This window comes from Sinohyriopsis cumingii, chromosome 17 (genome assembly GCF_028554795.1).
Source record: "Sinohyriopsis cumingii isolate HCF-2022 chromosome 17, ASM2855479v2, whole genome shotgun sequence".
Classification (NCBI taxonomy): Eukaryota; Metazoa; Mollusca; class Bivalvia; order Unionida; family Unionidae; genus Sinohyriopsis; species Sinohyriopsis cumingii.
In genome coordinates, this window is record NC_142977.1 from 24,397,901 (window position 1) to 24,412,521 (window position 14,621).

Here is a 14,621-nt window from a genome sequence, read left to right on the forward strand (position 1 = left end):
ATGCATGGCAGGCAATATAAATGGTGGAGGAAGAACCCGGGAGAAGAAAAATGAACGGAAAGAACTCCCGACCCATGATAACATACTGGCAAGCTTTCTCTGATAACCACATGGGCCAAATCCGAAACTCAAACACACGCAGACAGGTGAGATGGCCGCGATCCGTAATGGTGGGCTATTTAGACCACCCGGGGTACCCACCCCTTGAAAGAGCAGTGTAAGAAATAATAACATTATCGATTGGCACGTGCTAATCAGAGACATCCAGACTAATTTTGTCATAAGCTTGAGATTATTGGTTATTTTTAATTGAATTATCAGGGGTTAACGCGAACGCAGACCCCCACACTAATAAATAACGACCCCGAGTCACCCACATTTGGGGTGATCGCAGGTTTCAGCCCAACCGAAGTGCAATGGAAAGGCCTCATCCTGGGGAAACCGCCTAGCTGATCACGGCACTCCCTGGTCCAGGTAAGTATGATTTCTTGACGTTTACTGACGTTTATCAACTGACATTTGTGTCTGGAGTAGGAAGTGTGCCTCTAAGTAATGAAAATAAATTAAAACGATTCAGGGCCATGGTACTGCTGATGTCTTAGTATTCCGAATAACTTTATAGCTTATGTTTCAACATTACAAAAGTAACTGAAATGTCTTCAAATAGTCCTTTATTTGCAATTTCAGTTTCTTTTACGGTGGATATATGCTATATAGGTTTGCTCGGACGGCAGGGGATAGTTTCGTATATTGGCCCCTGGCAAATTTCTTAACTTGAGGCAACGGTGCGTATTTTTCAGCTATTATGGTTTTTTAATTAAATATATGGATACATTTTTCAATTCCGCGTTTCGGGCTTGTCTTGTTCTTGAAACTGATATCAGCCATTGACCTCCCATAGTTACTTCACAGCAAGTCGACAGTGAAATAGCAATAGTCGTCTAGCAAGAACTATGGTCAATCACATCCAGCTGTTTAGTACACAATGCTTTCCCGAACTGTTACGTAGGGAAAGGGATTGTGTTTGCACTGGCAAGATCGCTTGGTGTCATAAATGAAAAATGCAGGTATAAATTTGAGGTTGCAGTGCATCAACCTCTTTTGCTATGAACCACTGCAAATCGACTTGTCAGGTCAAAGGAATACTACTATTTGTTTCCTCTGTTTTATTAAATTTGAAATCTTTGTGCCACTGATTGGCCAGCTACGCTTCGCCGTACTCCGAGTCTAGAAGCTTTGGATTGTTGAAAGTGCTGCTGATACAGAAGTAACTGATGATGCAGATGATCTCTACAATGAGACTTATGATGAAGCTGTCACTGCTTTTGATAAGGACAACAAGCTTGCTGTATTAACGAAGTTGTTCCTGTTATTTGAAGATATTGTTTCTCTCTCTCTCTCTCTCTCTCTCTCTCTCTCTCTCTCTCTCTCTCTCTCCTGCAGAGAAGTTCTGTGAAAATAAAACTTGATTTTCGTCGAATCCAGTAAGCATGTTTCCATTTATTTCTCTTTCTTCCTTTCTTTCTCTCACAAATATGCTGGATCGCTGTTACTCAAAGATATTTCACACGTTCGTTGTGAGATGGCTCTTTGAAACTTGTTTGTTGTAGGGTTTAATGCCATTTTTCAGCACAAGATAGGCTATGCATGGCAGGCAATATAAATGGTGGAGGAAGAACCCGGGAGAAGAAAAATGAACGGAAAGAACTCCCGACCCATGATAACATACTGGCAAGCTTTCTCTGATAACCACATGGGCCAAATCCGAAACTCAAACACACGCAGACAGGTGAGATGGCCGCGATCCGTAATGGTGGGCTCTTTAGACCACCCGGGGTACCCACCCCTTGAAAGAGCAGTGTAAGAAATAATAACATTATCGATTGGCACGTGCTAATCAGAGACATCCAGACTAATTTTGTCATAAGCTTGAGATTATTGGTTATTTTTAATTGAATTATCAGGGGTTAGCGCGAACGCAGACCCCCACACTAATAAATAACGACCCCGAGTCACCCACATTTGGGGTGATCGCAGGTTTCAGCCCAACCGAAGTGCAATGGAAAGGCCTCATCCTAGCTGATCACGGTACTCCCTGGTCCAGGTAAGTATGATTTCTTGACGTTTACTGACGTTTATCAACTGACATTTGTGTCTGGAGTAGGAAGTGTGCCTCTAAGTAATGAAAATAAATTAAAACGATTCAGGGCCATGGTACTGCTGATGTCTTAGTATTCCGAATAACTTTATAGCTTATGTTTCAACATTACAAAAGTAACTGAAATGTCTTCAAATAGTCCTTTATTTGCAATTTCAGTTTCTTTTACGGTGGATATATGCTATATAGGTTTGCTCGGACGGCAGGGGATAGTTTCGTATATTGGCCCCTGGCAAATTTCTTAACTTGAGGCAACGGTGCGTATTTTTCAGCTATTATGGTTTTTTAATTAAATATATGGATACATTTTTCAATTCCGCGTTTCGGGCTTGTCTTGTTCTTGAAACTGATATCAGCCATTGACCTTCCATAGTTACTTCACAGCAAGTCGACAGTGAAATAGCAATAGTCGTCTAGCAAGAACTATGGTCAATCACATCCAGCTGTTTAGTACACAATGCTTTCCCGAACTGTTACGTAGGGAAAGGGATTGTGTTTGCACTGGCAAGATCGCTTGGTGTCATAAATGAAAAATGCAGGTATAAATTTGAGGTTGCAGTGCATCAACCTCTTTTGCTATGAACCACTGCAAATCGACTTGTCAGGTCAAAGGAATACTACTATTTGTTTCCTCTGTTTTATTAAATTTGAAATCTTTGTGCCACTGATTGGCCAGCTACGCTTCGCCGTACTCCGAGTCTAGAAGCTTTGGATTGTTGAAAGTGCTGCTGATACAGAAGTAACTGATGATGCAGATGATCTCTACAATGAGACTTATGATGAAGCTGTCACTGCTTTTGATAAGGACAACAAGCTTGCTGTATTAACGAAGTTGTTCCTGTTATTTGAAGATATTGTTTCTCTCTCTCTCTCTCTCTCTCTCTCTCTCTCTCTACTGCAGAGAAGTTCTGTGAAAATAAAACTTGATTTTCGTCGAATCCAGTAAGCATGTTTCCATTTATTTCTCTTTCTTCCTTTCTTTCTCTCACAAATATGCTGGATCGCTGTTACTCAAAGATATTTCACACGTTCGTTGTGAGATGGCTCTTTGAAAGTTGTTTGTTGTAGGGTTTAATGCCATTTTTCAGCACAAGATAGGCTATGCATGGCAGGCAATATAAATGGTGGAGGAAGAACCCGGGAGAAGAAAAATGAACGGAAAGAACTCCCGACCCATGAAAACATACTGGCAAGCTTTCTCTGATAACCACATGGGCCAAATCCGAAACTCAAACACACGCAGACAGGTGAGATGGCCGCGATCCGTAATGGTGGGCTATTTAGACCACCCGGGGTACCCACCCCTTGAAAGAGCAGTGTAAGAAATAATAACATTATCGATTGGCACGTGCTAATCAGAGACATCCAGACTAATTTTGTCATAAGCTTGAGATTATTGGTTATTTTTAATTGAATTATCAGGGGTTAGCGCGAACGCAGACCCCCACACTAATAAATAACGACCCCGAGTCACCCACATTTGGGGTGATCGCAGGTTTCAGCCCAACCGAAGTGCAATGGAAAGGCCTCATCCTAGCTGATCACGGTACTCCCTGGTCCAGGTAAGTATGATTTCTTGACGTTTACTGACGTTTATCAACTGACATTTGTGTCTGGAGTAGGAAGTGTGCCTCTAAGTAATGAAAATAAATTAAAACGATTCAGGGCCATGGTACTGCTGATGTCTTAGTATTCCGAATAACTTTATAGCTTATGTTTCAACATTACAAAAGTAACTGAAATGTCTTCAAATAGTCCTTTATTTGCAATTTCAGTTTCTTTTACGGTGGATATATGCTATATAGGTTTGCTCGGACGGCAGGGGATAGTTTCGTATATTGGCCCCTGGCAAATTTCTTAACTTGAGGCAACGGTGCGTATTTTTCAGCTATTATGGTTTTTTAATTAAATATATGGATACATTTTTCAATTCCGCGTTTCGGGCTTGTCTTGTTCTTGAAACTGATATCAGCCATTGACCTCCCATAGTTACTTCACAGCAAGTCGACAGTGAAATAGCAATAGTCGTCTAGCAAGAACTATGGTCAATCACATCCAGCTGTTTAGTACACAATGCTTTCCCGAACTGTTACGTAGGGAAAGGGATTGTGTTTGCACTGGCAAGATCGCTTGGTGTCATAAATGAAAAATGCAGGTATAAATTTGAGGTTGCAGTGCATCAACCTCTTTTGCTATGAACCACTGCAAATCGACTTGTCAGGTCAAAGGAATACTACTATTTGTTTCCTCTGTTTTATTAAATTTGAAATCTTTGTGCCACTGATTGGCCAGCTACGCTTCGCCGTACTCCGAGTCTAGAAGCTTTGGATTGTTGAAAGTGCTGCTGATACAGAAGTAACTGATGATGCAGATGATCTCTACAATGAGACTTATGATGAAGCTGTCACTGCTTTTGATAAGGACAACAAGCTTGCTGTATTAACGAAGTTGTTCCTGTTATTTGAAGATATTGTTTCTCTCTCTCTCTCTCTCTCTCTCTCTCTCTCTCTCTCTCTCTCTCTACTGCAGAGAAGTTCTGTGAAAATAAAACTTGATTTTCGTCGAATCCAGTAAGCATGTTTCCATTTATTTCTCTTTCTTCCTTTCTTTCTCTCACAAATATGCTGGATCGCTGTTACTCAAAGATATTTCACACGTTCGTTGTGAGATGGCTCTTTGAAAGTTGTTTGTTGTAGGGTTTAATGCCATTTTTCAGCACAAGATAGGCTATGCATGGCAGGCAATATAAATGGTGGAGGAAGAACCCGGGAGAAGAAAACTGAACGGAAAGAACTCCCGACCCATGATAACATACTGGCAAGCTTTCTCTGATAACCACATGGGCCAAATCCGAAACTCAAACACACGCAGACAGGTGAGATGGCCGCGATCCGTAATGGTGGGCTATTTAGACCACCCGGGGTACCCACCCCTTGAAAGAGCAGTGTAAGAAATAATAACATTATCGATTGGCACGTGCTAATCAGAGACATCCAGACTAATTTTGTCATAAGCTTGTGATTATTGGTTATTTTTAATTGAATTATCAGGGGTTAGCGCGAACGCAGACCCCCACACTAATAAATAACGACCCCGAGTCACCCACATTTGGGGTGATCGCAGGTTTCAGCCCAACCGAAGTGCAATGGAAAGGCCTCATCCTGGGGAAACCGCCTAGCTGATCACGGTACACCCTGGTCCAGGTAAGTATGATTTCTTGACGTTTACTGACGTTTATCAACTGACATTTGTGTCTGGAGTAGGAAGTGTGCCTCTAAGTAATGAAAATAAATTAAAACGATTCAGGGCCATGGTACTGCTGATGTCTTAGTATTCCGAATAACTTTATAGCTTATGTTTCAACATTACAAAAGTAACTGAAATGTCTTCAAATAGTCCTTTATTTGCAATTTCAGTTTCTTTTACGGTGGATATATGCTATATAGGTTTGCTTGGACGGCAGGGGATAGTTTCGTATATTGGCCCCTGGCAAATTTCTTAACTTGAGGCAACGGTGCGTATTTTTCAGCTATTATGGTTTTTTAATTAAATATATGGATACATTTTTCAATTCCGCGTTTCGGGCTTGTCTTGTTCTTGAAATTGATATCAGCCATTGACCTCCCATAGTTACTTCACAGCAAGTCGACAGTGAAATAGCAATAGTCGTCTAGCAAGAACTATGGTCAATCACATCCAGCTGTTTAGTACACAATGCTTTCCCGAACTGTTACGTAGGGAAAGGGATTGTGTTTGCACTGGCAAGATCGCTTGGTGTCATAAATGAAAAATGCAGGTATAAATTTGAGGTTGCAGTGCATCAACCTCTTTTGCTATGAACCACTGCAAATCGACTTGTCAGGTCAAAGGAATACTACTATTTGTTTCCTCTGTTTTATTAAATTTGAAATCTTTGTGCCACTGATTGGCCAGCTACGCTTCGCCGTACTCCGAGTCTAGAAGCTTTGGATTGTTGAAAGTGCTGCTGATACAGAAGTAACTGATGATGCAGATGATCTCTACAATGAGACTTATGATGAAGCTGTCACTGCTTTTGATAAGGACAACAAGCTTGCTGTATTAACGAAGTTGTTCCTGTTATTTGAAGATATTGTTTCTCTCTCTCTCTGTCTCTCTCTCTCTCTCTCTCTCTCTCTCTCTACTGCAGAGAAGTTCTGTGAAAATAAAACTTGATTTTCGTCGAATCCAGTAAGCATGTTTCCATTTATTTCTCTTTCTTCCTTTCTTTCTCTCACAAATATGCTGGATCGCTGTTACTCAAAGATATTTCACACGTTCGTTGTGAGATGGCTCTTTGAAAGTTGTTTGTTGTAGGGTTTAATGCCATTTTTCAGCACAAGATAGGCTATGCATGGCAGGCAATATAAATGGTGGAGGAAGAACCCGGGAGAAGAAAAATGAACGGAAAGAACTCCCGACCCATGAAAACATACTGGCAAGCTTTCTCTGATAACCACATGGGCCAAATCCGAAACTCAAACACACGCAGACAGGTGAGATGGCCGCGATCCGTAATGGTGGGCTATTTAGACCACCCGGGGTACCCACCCCTTGAAAGAGCAGTGTAAGAAATAATAACATTATCGATTGGCACGTGCTAATCAGAGACATCCAGACTAATTTTGTCATAAGCTTGAGATTATTGGTTATTTTTAATTGAATTATCAGGGGTTAGCGCGAACGCAGACCCCCACACTAATAAATAACGACCCCGAGTCACCCACATTTGGGGTGATCGCAGGTTTCAGCCCAACCGAAGTGCAATGGAAAGGCCTCATCCTGGGGAAACCGCCTAGCTGATCACGGTACTCCCTGGTCCAGGTAAGTATGATTTCTTGACGTTTACTGACGTTTATCAACTGACATTTGTGTCTGGAGTAGGAAGTGTGCCTCTAAGTAATGAAAATAAATTAAAACGATTCAGGGCCATGGTACTGCTGATGTCTTAGTATTCCGAATAACTTTATAGCTTATGTTTCAACATTACAAAAGTAACTGAAATGTCTTCAAATAGTCCTTTATTTGCAATTTCAGTTTCTTTTACGGTGGATATATGCTATATAGGTTTGCTTGGACGGCAGGGGATAGTTTCGTATATTGGCCCCTGGCAAATTTCTTAACTTGAGGCAACGGTGCGTATTTTTCAGCTATTATGGTTTTTTAATTAAATATATGGATACATTTTTCAATTCCGCGTTTCGGGCTTGTCTTGTTCTTGAAACTGATATCAGCCATTGACCTCCCATAGTTACTTCACAGCAAGTCGACAGTGAAATAGCAATAGTCGTCTAGCAAGAACTATGGTCAATCACATCCAGCTGTTTAGTACACAATGCTTTCCCGAACTGTTACGTAGGGAAAGGGATTGTGTTTGCACTGGCAAGATCGCTTGGTGTCATAAATGAAAAATGCAGGTATAAATTTGAGGTTGCAGTGCATCAACCTCTTTTGCTATGAACCACTGCAAATCGACTTGTCAGGTCAAAGGAATACTACTATTTGTTTCCTCTGTTTTATTAAATTTGAAATCTTTGTGCCACTGATTGGCCAGCTACGCTTCGCCGTACTCCGAGTCTAGAAGCTTTGGATTGTTGAAAGTGCTGCTGATACAGAAGTAACTGATGATGCAGATGATCTCTACAATGAGACTTATGATGAAGCTGTCACTGCTTTTGATAAGGACAACAAGCTTGCTGTATTAACGAAGTTGTTCCTGTTATTTGAAGATATTGTTTCTCTCTCTCTCTCTCTCTCTCTCTCTCTCTCTCTACTGCAGAGAAGTTCTGTGAAAATAAAACTTGATTTTCGTCGAATCCAGTAAGCATGTTTCCATTTATTTCTCTTTCTTCCTTTCTTTCTCTCACAAATATGCTGGATCGCTGTTACTCAAAGATATTTCACACGTTCGTTGTGAGATGGCTCTTTGAAAGTTGTTTGTTGTAGGGTTTAATGCCATTTTTCAGCACAAGATAGGCTATGCATGGCAGGCAATATAAATGGTGGAGGAAGAACCCGGGAGAAGAAAAATGAACGGAAAGAACTCCCGACCCATGATAACATACTGGCAAGCTTTCTCTGATAACCACATGGGCCAAATCCGAAACTCAAACACACGCAGACAGGTGAGATGGCCGCGATCCGTAATGGTGGGCTATTTAGACCACCCGGGGTACCCACCCCTTGAAAGAGCAGTGTAAGAAATAATAACATTATCGATTGGCACGTGCTAATCAGAGACATCCAGACTAATTTTGTCATAAGCTTGAGATTATTGGTTATTTTTAATTGAATTATCAGGGGTTAGCGCGAACGCAGACCCCCACACTAATAAATAACGACCCCGAGTCACCCACATTTGGGGTGATCGCAGGTTTCAGCCCAACCGAAGTGCAATGGAAAGGCCTCATCCTGGGGAAACCGCCTAGCTGATCACGGTACTCCCTGGTCCAGGTAAGTATGATTTCTTGACGTTTACTGACGTTTATCAACTGACATTTGTGTCTGGAGTAGGAAGTGTGCCTCTAAGTAATGAAAATAAATTAAAACGATTCAGGGCCATGGTACTGCTGATGTCTTAGTATTCCGAATAACTTGATAGCTTATGTTTCAACATTACAAAAGTAACTGAAATGTCTTCAAATAGTCCTTTATTTGCAATTTCAGTTTCTTTTACGGTGGATATATGCTATATAGGTTTGCTTGGACGGCAGGGGATAGTTTCGTATATTGGCCCCTGGCAAATTTCTTAACTTGAGGCAACGGTGCGTATTTTTCAGCTATTATGGTTTTTTAATTAAATATATGGATACATTTTTCAATTCCGCGTTTCGGGCTTGTCTTGTTCTTGAAATTGATATCAGCCATTGACCTCCCATAGTTACTTCACAGCAAGTCGACAGTGAAATAGCAATAGTCGTCTAGCAAGAACTATGGTCAATCACATCCAGCTGTTTAGTACACAATGCTTTCCCGAACTGTTACGTAGGGAAAGGGATTGTGTTTGCACTGGCAAGATCGCTTGGTGTCATAAATGAAAAATGCAGGTATAAATTTGAGGTTGCAGTGCATCAACCTCTTTTGCTATGAACCACTGCAAATCGACTTGTCAGGTCAAAGGAATACTACTATTTGTTTCCTCTGTTTTATTAAATTTGAAATCTTTGTGCCACTGATTGGCCAGCTACGCTTCGCCGTACTCCGAGTCTAGAAGCTTTGGATTGTTGAAAGTGCTGCTGATACAGAAGTAACTGATGATGCAGATGATCTCTACAATGAGACTTATGATGAAGCTGTCACTGCTTTTGATAAGGACAACAAGCTTGCTGTATTAACGAAGTTGTTCCTGTTATTTGAAGATATTGTTTCTCTCTCTCTCTGTCTCTCTCTCTCTCTCTCTCTCTCTCTCTCTCTACTGCAGAGAAGTTCTGTGAAAATAAAACTTGATTTTCGTCGAATCCAGTAAGCATGTTTCCATTTATTTCTCTTTCTTCCTTTCTTTCTCTCACAAATATGCTGGATCGCTGTTACTCAAAGATATTTCACACGTTCGTTGTGAGATGGCTCTTTGAAAGTTGTTTGTTGTAGGGTTTAATGCCATTTTTCAGCACAAGATAGGCTATGCATGGCAGGCAATATAAATGGTGGAGGAAGAACCCGGGAGAAGAAAAATGAACGGAAAGAACTCCCGACCCATGAAAACATACTGGCAAGCTTTCTCTGATAACCACATGGGCCAAATCCGAAACTCAAACACACGCAGACAGGTGAGATGGCCGCGATCCGTAATGGTGGGCTATTTAGACCACCCGGGGTACCCACCCCTAGAAAGAGCAGTGTAAGAAATAATAACATTATCGATTGGCACGTGCTAATCAGAGACATCCAGACTAATTTTGTCATAAGCTTGAGATTATTGGTTATTTTTAATTGAATTATCAGGGGTTAGCGCGAACGCAGACCCCCACACTAATAAATAACGACCTCGAGTCACCCACATTTGGGGTGATCGCAGGTTTCAGCCCAACCGAAGTGCAATGGAAAGGCCTCATCCTGGGGAAACCGCCTAGCTGATCACGGTACTCCCTGGTCTCCAGGTAAGTATGATTTCTTGACGTTTACTGACGTTTATCAACTGACATTTGTGTCTGGAGTAGGAAGTGTGCCTCTAAGTAATGAAAATAAATTAAAACGATTCAGGGCCATGGTACTGCTGATGTCTTAGTATTCCGAATAACTTTATAGCTTATGTTTCAACATTACAAAAGTAACTGAAATGTCTTCAAATAGTCCTTTATTTGCAATTTCAGTTTCTTTTACGGTGGATATATGCTATATAGGTTTGCTCGGACGGCAGGGGATAGTTTCGTATATTGGCCCCTGGCAAATTTCTTAACTTGAGGCAACGGTGCGTATTTTTCAGCTATTATGGTTTTTTAATTAAATATATGGATACATTTTTCAATTCCGCGTTTCGGGCTTGTCTTGTTCTTGAAACTGATATCAGCCATTGACCTCCCATAGTTACTTCACAGCAAGTCGACAGTGAAATAGCAATAGTCGTCTAGCAAGAACTATGGTCAATCACATCCAGCTGTTTAGTACACAATGCTTTCCCGAACTGTTACGTAGGGAAAGGGATTGTGTTTGCACTGGCAAGATCGCTTGGTGTCATAAATGAAAAATGCAGGTATAAATTTGAGGTTGCAGTGCATCAACCTCTTTTGCTATGAACCACTGCAAATCGACTTGTCAGGTCAAAGGAATACTACTATTTGTTTCCTCTGTTTTATTAAATTTGAAATCTTTGTGCCACTGATTGGCCAGCTACGCTTCGCCGTACTCCGAGTCTAGAAGCTTTGGATTGTTGAAAGTGCTGCTGATACAGAAGTAACTGATGATGCAGATGATCTCTACAATGAGACTTATGATGAAGCTGTCACTGCTTTTGATAAGGACAACAAGCTTGCTGTATTAACGAAGTTGTTCCTGTTATTTGAAGATATTGTTTCTCTCTCTCTCTCTCTCTCTCTCTCTCTCTCTACTGCAGAGAAGTTCTGTGAAAATAAAACTTGATTTTCGTCGAATCCAGTAAGCATGTTTCCATTTATTTCTCTTTCTTCCTTTCTTTCTCTCACAAATATGCTGGATCGCTGTTACTCAAAGATATTTCACACGTTCGTTGTGAGATGGCTCTTTGAAAGTTGTTTGTTGTAGGGTTTAATGCCATTTTTCAGCACAAGATAGGCTATGCATGGCAGGCAATATAAATGGTGGAGGAAGAACCCGGGAGAAGAAAAATGAACGGAAAGAACTCCCGACCCATGAAAACATACTGGCAAGCTTTCTCTGATAACCACATGGGCCAAATCCGAAACTCAAACACACGCAGACAGGTGAGATGGCCGCGATCCGTAATGGTGGGCTATTTAGACCACCCGGGGTACCCACCCCTTGAAAGAGCAGTGTAAGAAATAATAACATTATCGATTGGCACGTGCTAATCAGAGACATCCAGACTAATTTTGTCATAAGCTTGAGATTATTGGTTATTTTTAATTGAATTATCAGGGGTTAGCGCGAACGCAGACCCCCACACTAATAAATAACGACCCCGAGTCACCCACATTTGGGGTGATCGCAGGTTTCAGCCCAACCGAAGTGCAATGGAAAGGCCTCATCCTAGCTGATCACGGTACTCCCTGGTCCAGGTAAGTATGATTTCTTGACGTTTACTGACGTTTATCAACTGACATTTGTGTCTGGAGTAGGAAGTGTGCCTCTAAGTAATGAAAATAAATTAAAACGATTCAGGGCCATGGTACTGCTGATGTCTTAGTATTCCGAATAACTTTATAGCTTATGTTTCAACATTACAAAAGTAACTGAAATGTCTTCAAATAGTCCTTTATTTGCAATTTCAGTTTCTTTTACGGTGGATATATGCTATATAGGTTTGCTTGGACGGCAGGGGATAGTTTCGTATATTGGCCCCTGGCAAATTTCTTAACTTGAGGCAACGGTGCGTATTTTTCAGCTATTATGGTTTTTTAATTAAATATATGGATACATTTTTCAATTCCGCGTTTCGGGCTTGTCTTGTTCTTGAAATTGATATCAGCCATTGACCTCCCATAGTTACTTCACAGCAAGTCGACAGTGAAATAGCAATAGTCGTCTAGCAAGAACTATGGTCAATCACATCCAGCTGTTTAGTACACAATGCTTTCCCGAACTGTTACGTAGGGAAAGGGATTGTGTTTGCACTGGCAAGATCGCTTGGTGTCATAAATGAAAAATGCAGGTATAAATTTGAGGTTGCAGTGCATCAACCTCTTTTGCTATGAACCACTGCAAATCGACTTGTCAGGTCAAAGGAATACTACTATTTGTTTCCTCTGTTTTATTAAATTTGAAATCTTTGTGCCACTGATTGGCCAGCTACGCTTCGCCGTACTCCGAGTCTAGAAGCTTTGGATTGTTGAAAGTGCTGCTGATACAGAAGTAACTGATGATGCAGATGATCTCTACAATGAGACTTATGATGAAGCTGTCACTGCTTTTGATAAGGACAACAAGCTTGCTGTATTAACGAAGTTGTTCCTGTTATTTGAAGATATTGTTTCTCTCTCTCTCTGTCTCTCTCTCTCTCTCTCTCTCTCTCTCTCTCTCTCTCTCTCTACTGCAGAGAAGTTCTGTGAAAATAAAACTTGATTTTCGTCGAATCCAGTAAGCATGTTTCCATTTATTTCTCTTTCTTCCTTTCTTTCTCTCACAAATATGCTGGATCGCTGTTACTCAAAGATATTTCACACGTTCGTTGTGAGATGGCTCTTTGAAAGTTGTTTGTTGTAGGGTTTAATGCCATTTTTCAGCACAAGATAGGCTATGCATGGCAGGCAATATAAATGGTGGAGGAAGAACCCGGGAGAAGAAAAATGAACGGAAAGAACTCCCGACCCATGAAAACATACTGGCAAGCTTTCTCTGATAACCACATGGGCCAAATCCGAAACTCAAACACACGCAGACAGGTGAGATGGCCGCGATCCGTAATGGTGGGCTATTTAGACCACCCGGGGTACCCACCCCTTGAAAGAGCAGTGTAAGAAATAATAACATTATCGATTGGCACGTGCTAATCAGAGACATCCAGACTAATTTTGTCATAAGCTTGAGATTATTGGTTATTTTTAATTGAATTATCAGGGGTTAGCGCGAACGCAGACCCCCACACTAATAAATAACGACCCCGAGTCACCCACATTTGGGGTGATCGCAGGTTTCAGCCCAACCGAAGTGCAATGGAAAGGCCTCATCCTGGGGAAACCGCCTAGCTGATCACGGTACTCCCTGGTCCAGGTAAGTATGATTTCTTGACGTTTACTGACGTTTATCAACTGACATTTGTGTCTGGAGTAGGAAGTGTGCCTCTAAGTAATGAAAATAAATTAAAACGATTCAGGGCCATGGTACTGCTGATGTCTTAGTATTCCGAATAACTTTATAGCTTATGTTTCAACATTACAAAAGTAACTGAAATGTCTTCAAATAGTCCTTTATTTGCAATTTCAGTTTCTTTTACGGTGGATATATGCTATATAGGTTTGCTCGGACGGCAGGGGATAGTTTCGTATATTGGCCCCTGGCAAATTTCTTAACTTGAGGCAACGGTGCGTATTTTTCAGCTATTATGGTTTTTTAATTAAATATATGGATACATTTTTCAATTCCGCGTTTCGGGCTTGTCTTGTTCTTGAAACTGATATCAGCCATTGACCTCCCATAGTTACTTCACAGCAAGTCGACAGTGAAATAGCAATAGTCGTCTAGCAAGAACTATGGTCAATCACATCCAGCTGTTTAGTATACAATGCTTTCCCGAACTGTTACGTAGGGAAAGGGATTGTGTTTGCACTGGCAAGATCGCTTGGTGTCATAAATGAAAAATGCAGGTATAAATTTGAGGTTGCAGTGCATCAACCTCTTTTGCTATGAACCACTGCAAATCGACTTGTCAGGTCAAAGGAATACTACTATTTGTTTCCTCTGTTTTATTAAATTTGAAATCTTTGTGCCACTGATTGGCCAGCTACGCTTCGCCGTACTCCGAGTCTAGAAGTTTTGGATTGTTGAAAGTGCTGCTGATACAGAAGTAACTGATGATGCAGATGATCTCTACAATGAGACTTATGATGAAGCTGTCACTGCTTTTGATAAGGACAACAAGCTTGCTGTATTAACGAAGTTGTTCCTGTTATTTGAAGATATTGTTTCTCTCTCTCTCTCTCTCTCTCTCTCTCTCTCTACTGCAGAGAAGTTCTGTGAAAATAAAACTTGATTTTCGTCGAATCCAGTAAGCATGTTTCCATTTATTTCTCTTTCTTCCTTTCTTTCTCTCACAAATATGCTGGATCGCTGTTACTCAAAGATATTTCACACGTTC

General features: G+C 41.0%; 6 non-coding genes and 3 pseudogenes across 6 annotated transcripts; all 9 read right to left on the reverse strand.

The window, feature by feature from the left end:
- Window positions 1-318: 318 nt before the first annotated feature.
- Window positions 319-482, reverse strand: LOC149778172 (U1 spliceosomal RNA). The gene has a single exon (XR_016415961.1). It is a non-coding gene; the product is annotated as a U1 spliceosomal RNA (small nuclear RNA).
- A 1,479-nt stretch (window positions 483-1,961) lies between these two features.
- Window positions 1,962-2,112, reverse strand: LOC149778173 (U1 spliceosomal RNA; annotated as a pseudogene).
- A 1,465-nt stretch (window positions 2,113-3,577) lies between these two features.
- Window positions 3,578-3,728, reverse strand: LOC149778174 (U1 spliceosomal RNA; annotated as a pseudogene).
- A 1,477-nt stretch (window positions 3,729-5,205) lies between these two features.
- LOC149778175 (U1 spliceosomal RNA) lies at window positions 5,206-5,369 on the reverse strand. Its single transcript, XR_016415909.1, has one exon. It is a non-coding gene; the product is annotated as a U1 spliceosomal RNA (small nuclear RNA).
- Window positions 5,370-6,844: 1,475 nt separating this feature from the next.
- LOC149778176 (U1 spliceosomal RNA) lies at window positions 6,845-7,008 on the reverse strand. Its single transcript, XR_016415858.1, has one exon. It is a non-coding gene; the product is annotated as a U1 spliceosomal RNA (small nuclear RNA).
- A 1,465-nt stretch (window positions 7,009-8,473) lies between these two features.
- LOC149778177 (U1 spliceosomal RNA) lies at window positions 8,474-8,637 on the reverse strand. The gene has a single exon (XR_016415859.1). It is a non-coding gene; the product is annotated as a U1 spliceosomal RNA (small nuclear RNA).
- A 1,477-nt stretch (window positions 8,638-10,114) lies between these two features.
- On the reverse strand, window positions 10,115-10,280 carry LOC149778178 (U1 spliceosomal RNA). The gene has a single exon (XR_016415973.1). It is a non-coding gene; the product is annotated as a U1 spliceosomal RNA (small nuclear RNA).
- A 1,463-nt stretch (window positions 10,281-11,743) lies between these two features.
- On the reverse strand, window positions 11,744-11,894 carry LOC149778179 (U1 spliceosomal RNA; annotated as a pseudogene).
- Window positions 11,895-13,381: 1,487 nt separating this feature from the next.
- LOC149778180 (U1 spliceosomal RNA) lies at window positions 13,382-13,545 on the reverse strand. The gene has a single exon (XR_016415860.1). It is a non-coding gene; the product is annotated as a U1 spliceosomal RNA (small nuclear RNA).
- Between the last annotated feature and the right edge of the window lie 1,076 nt (window positions 13,546-14,621).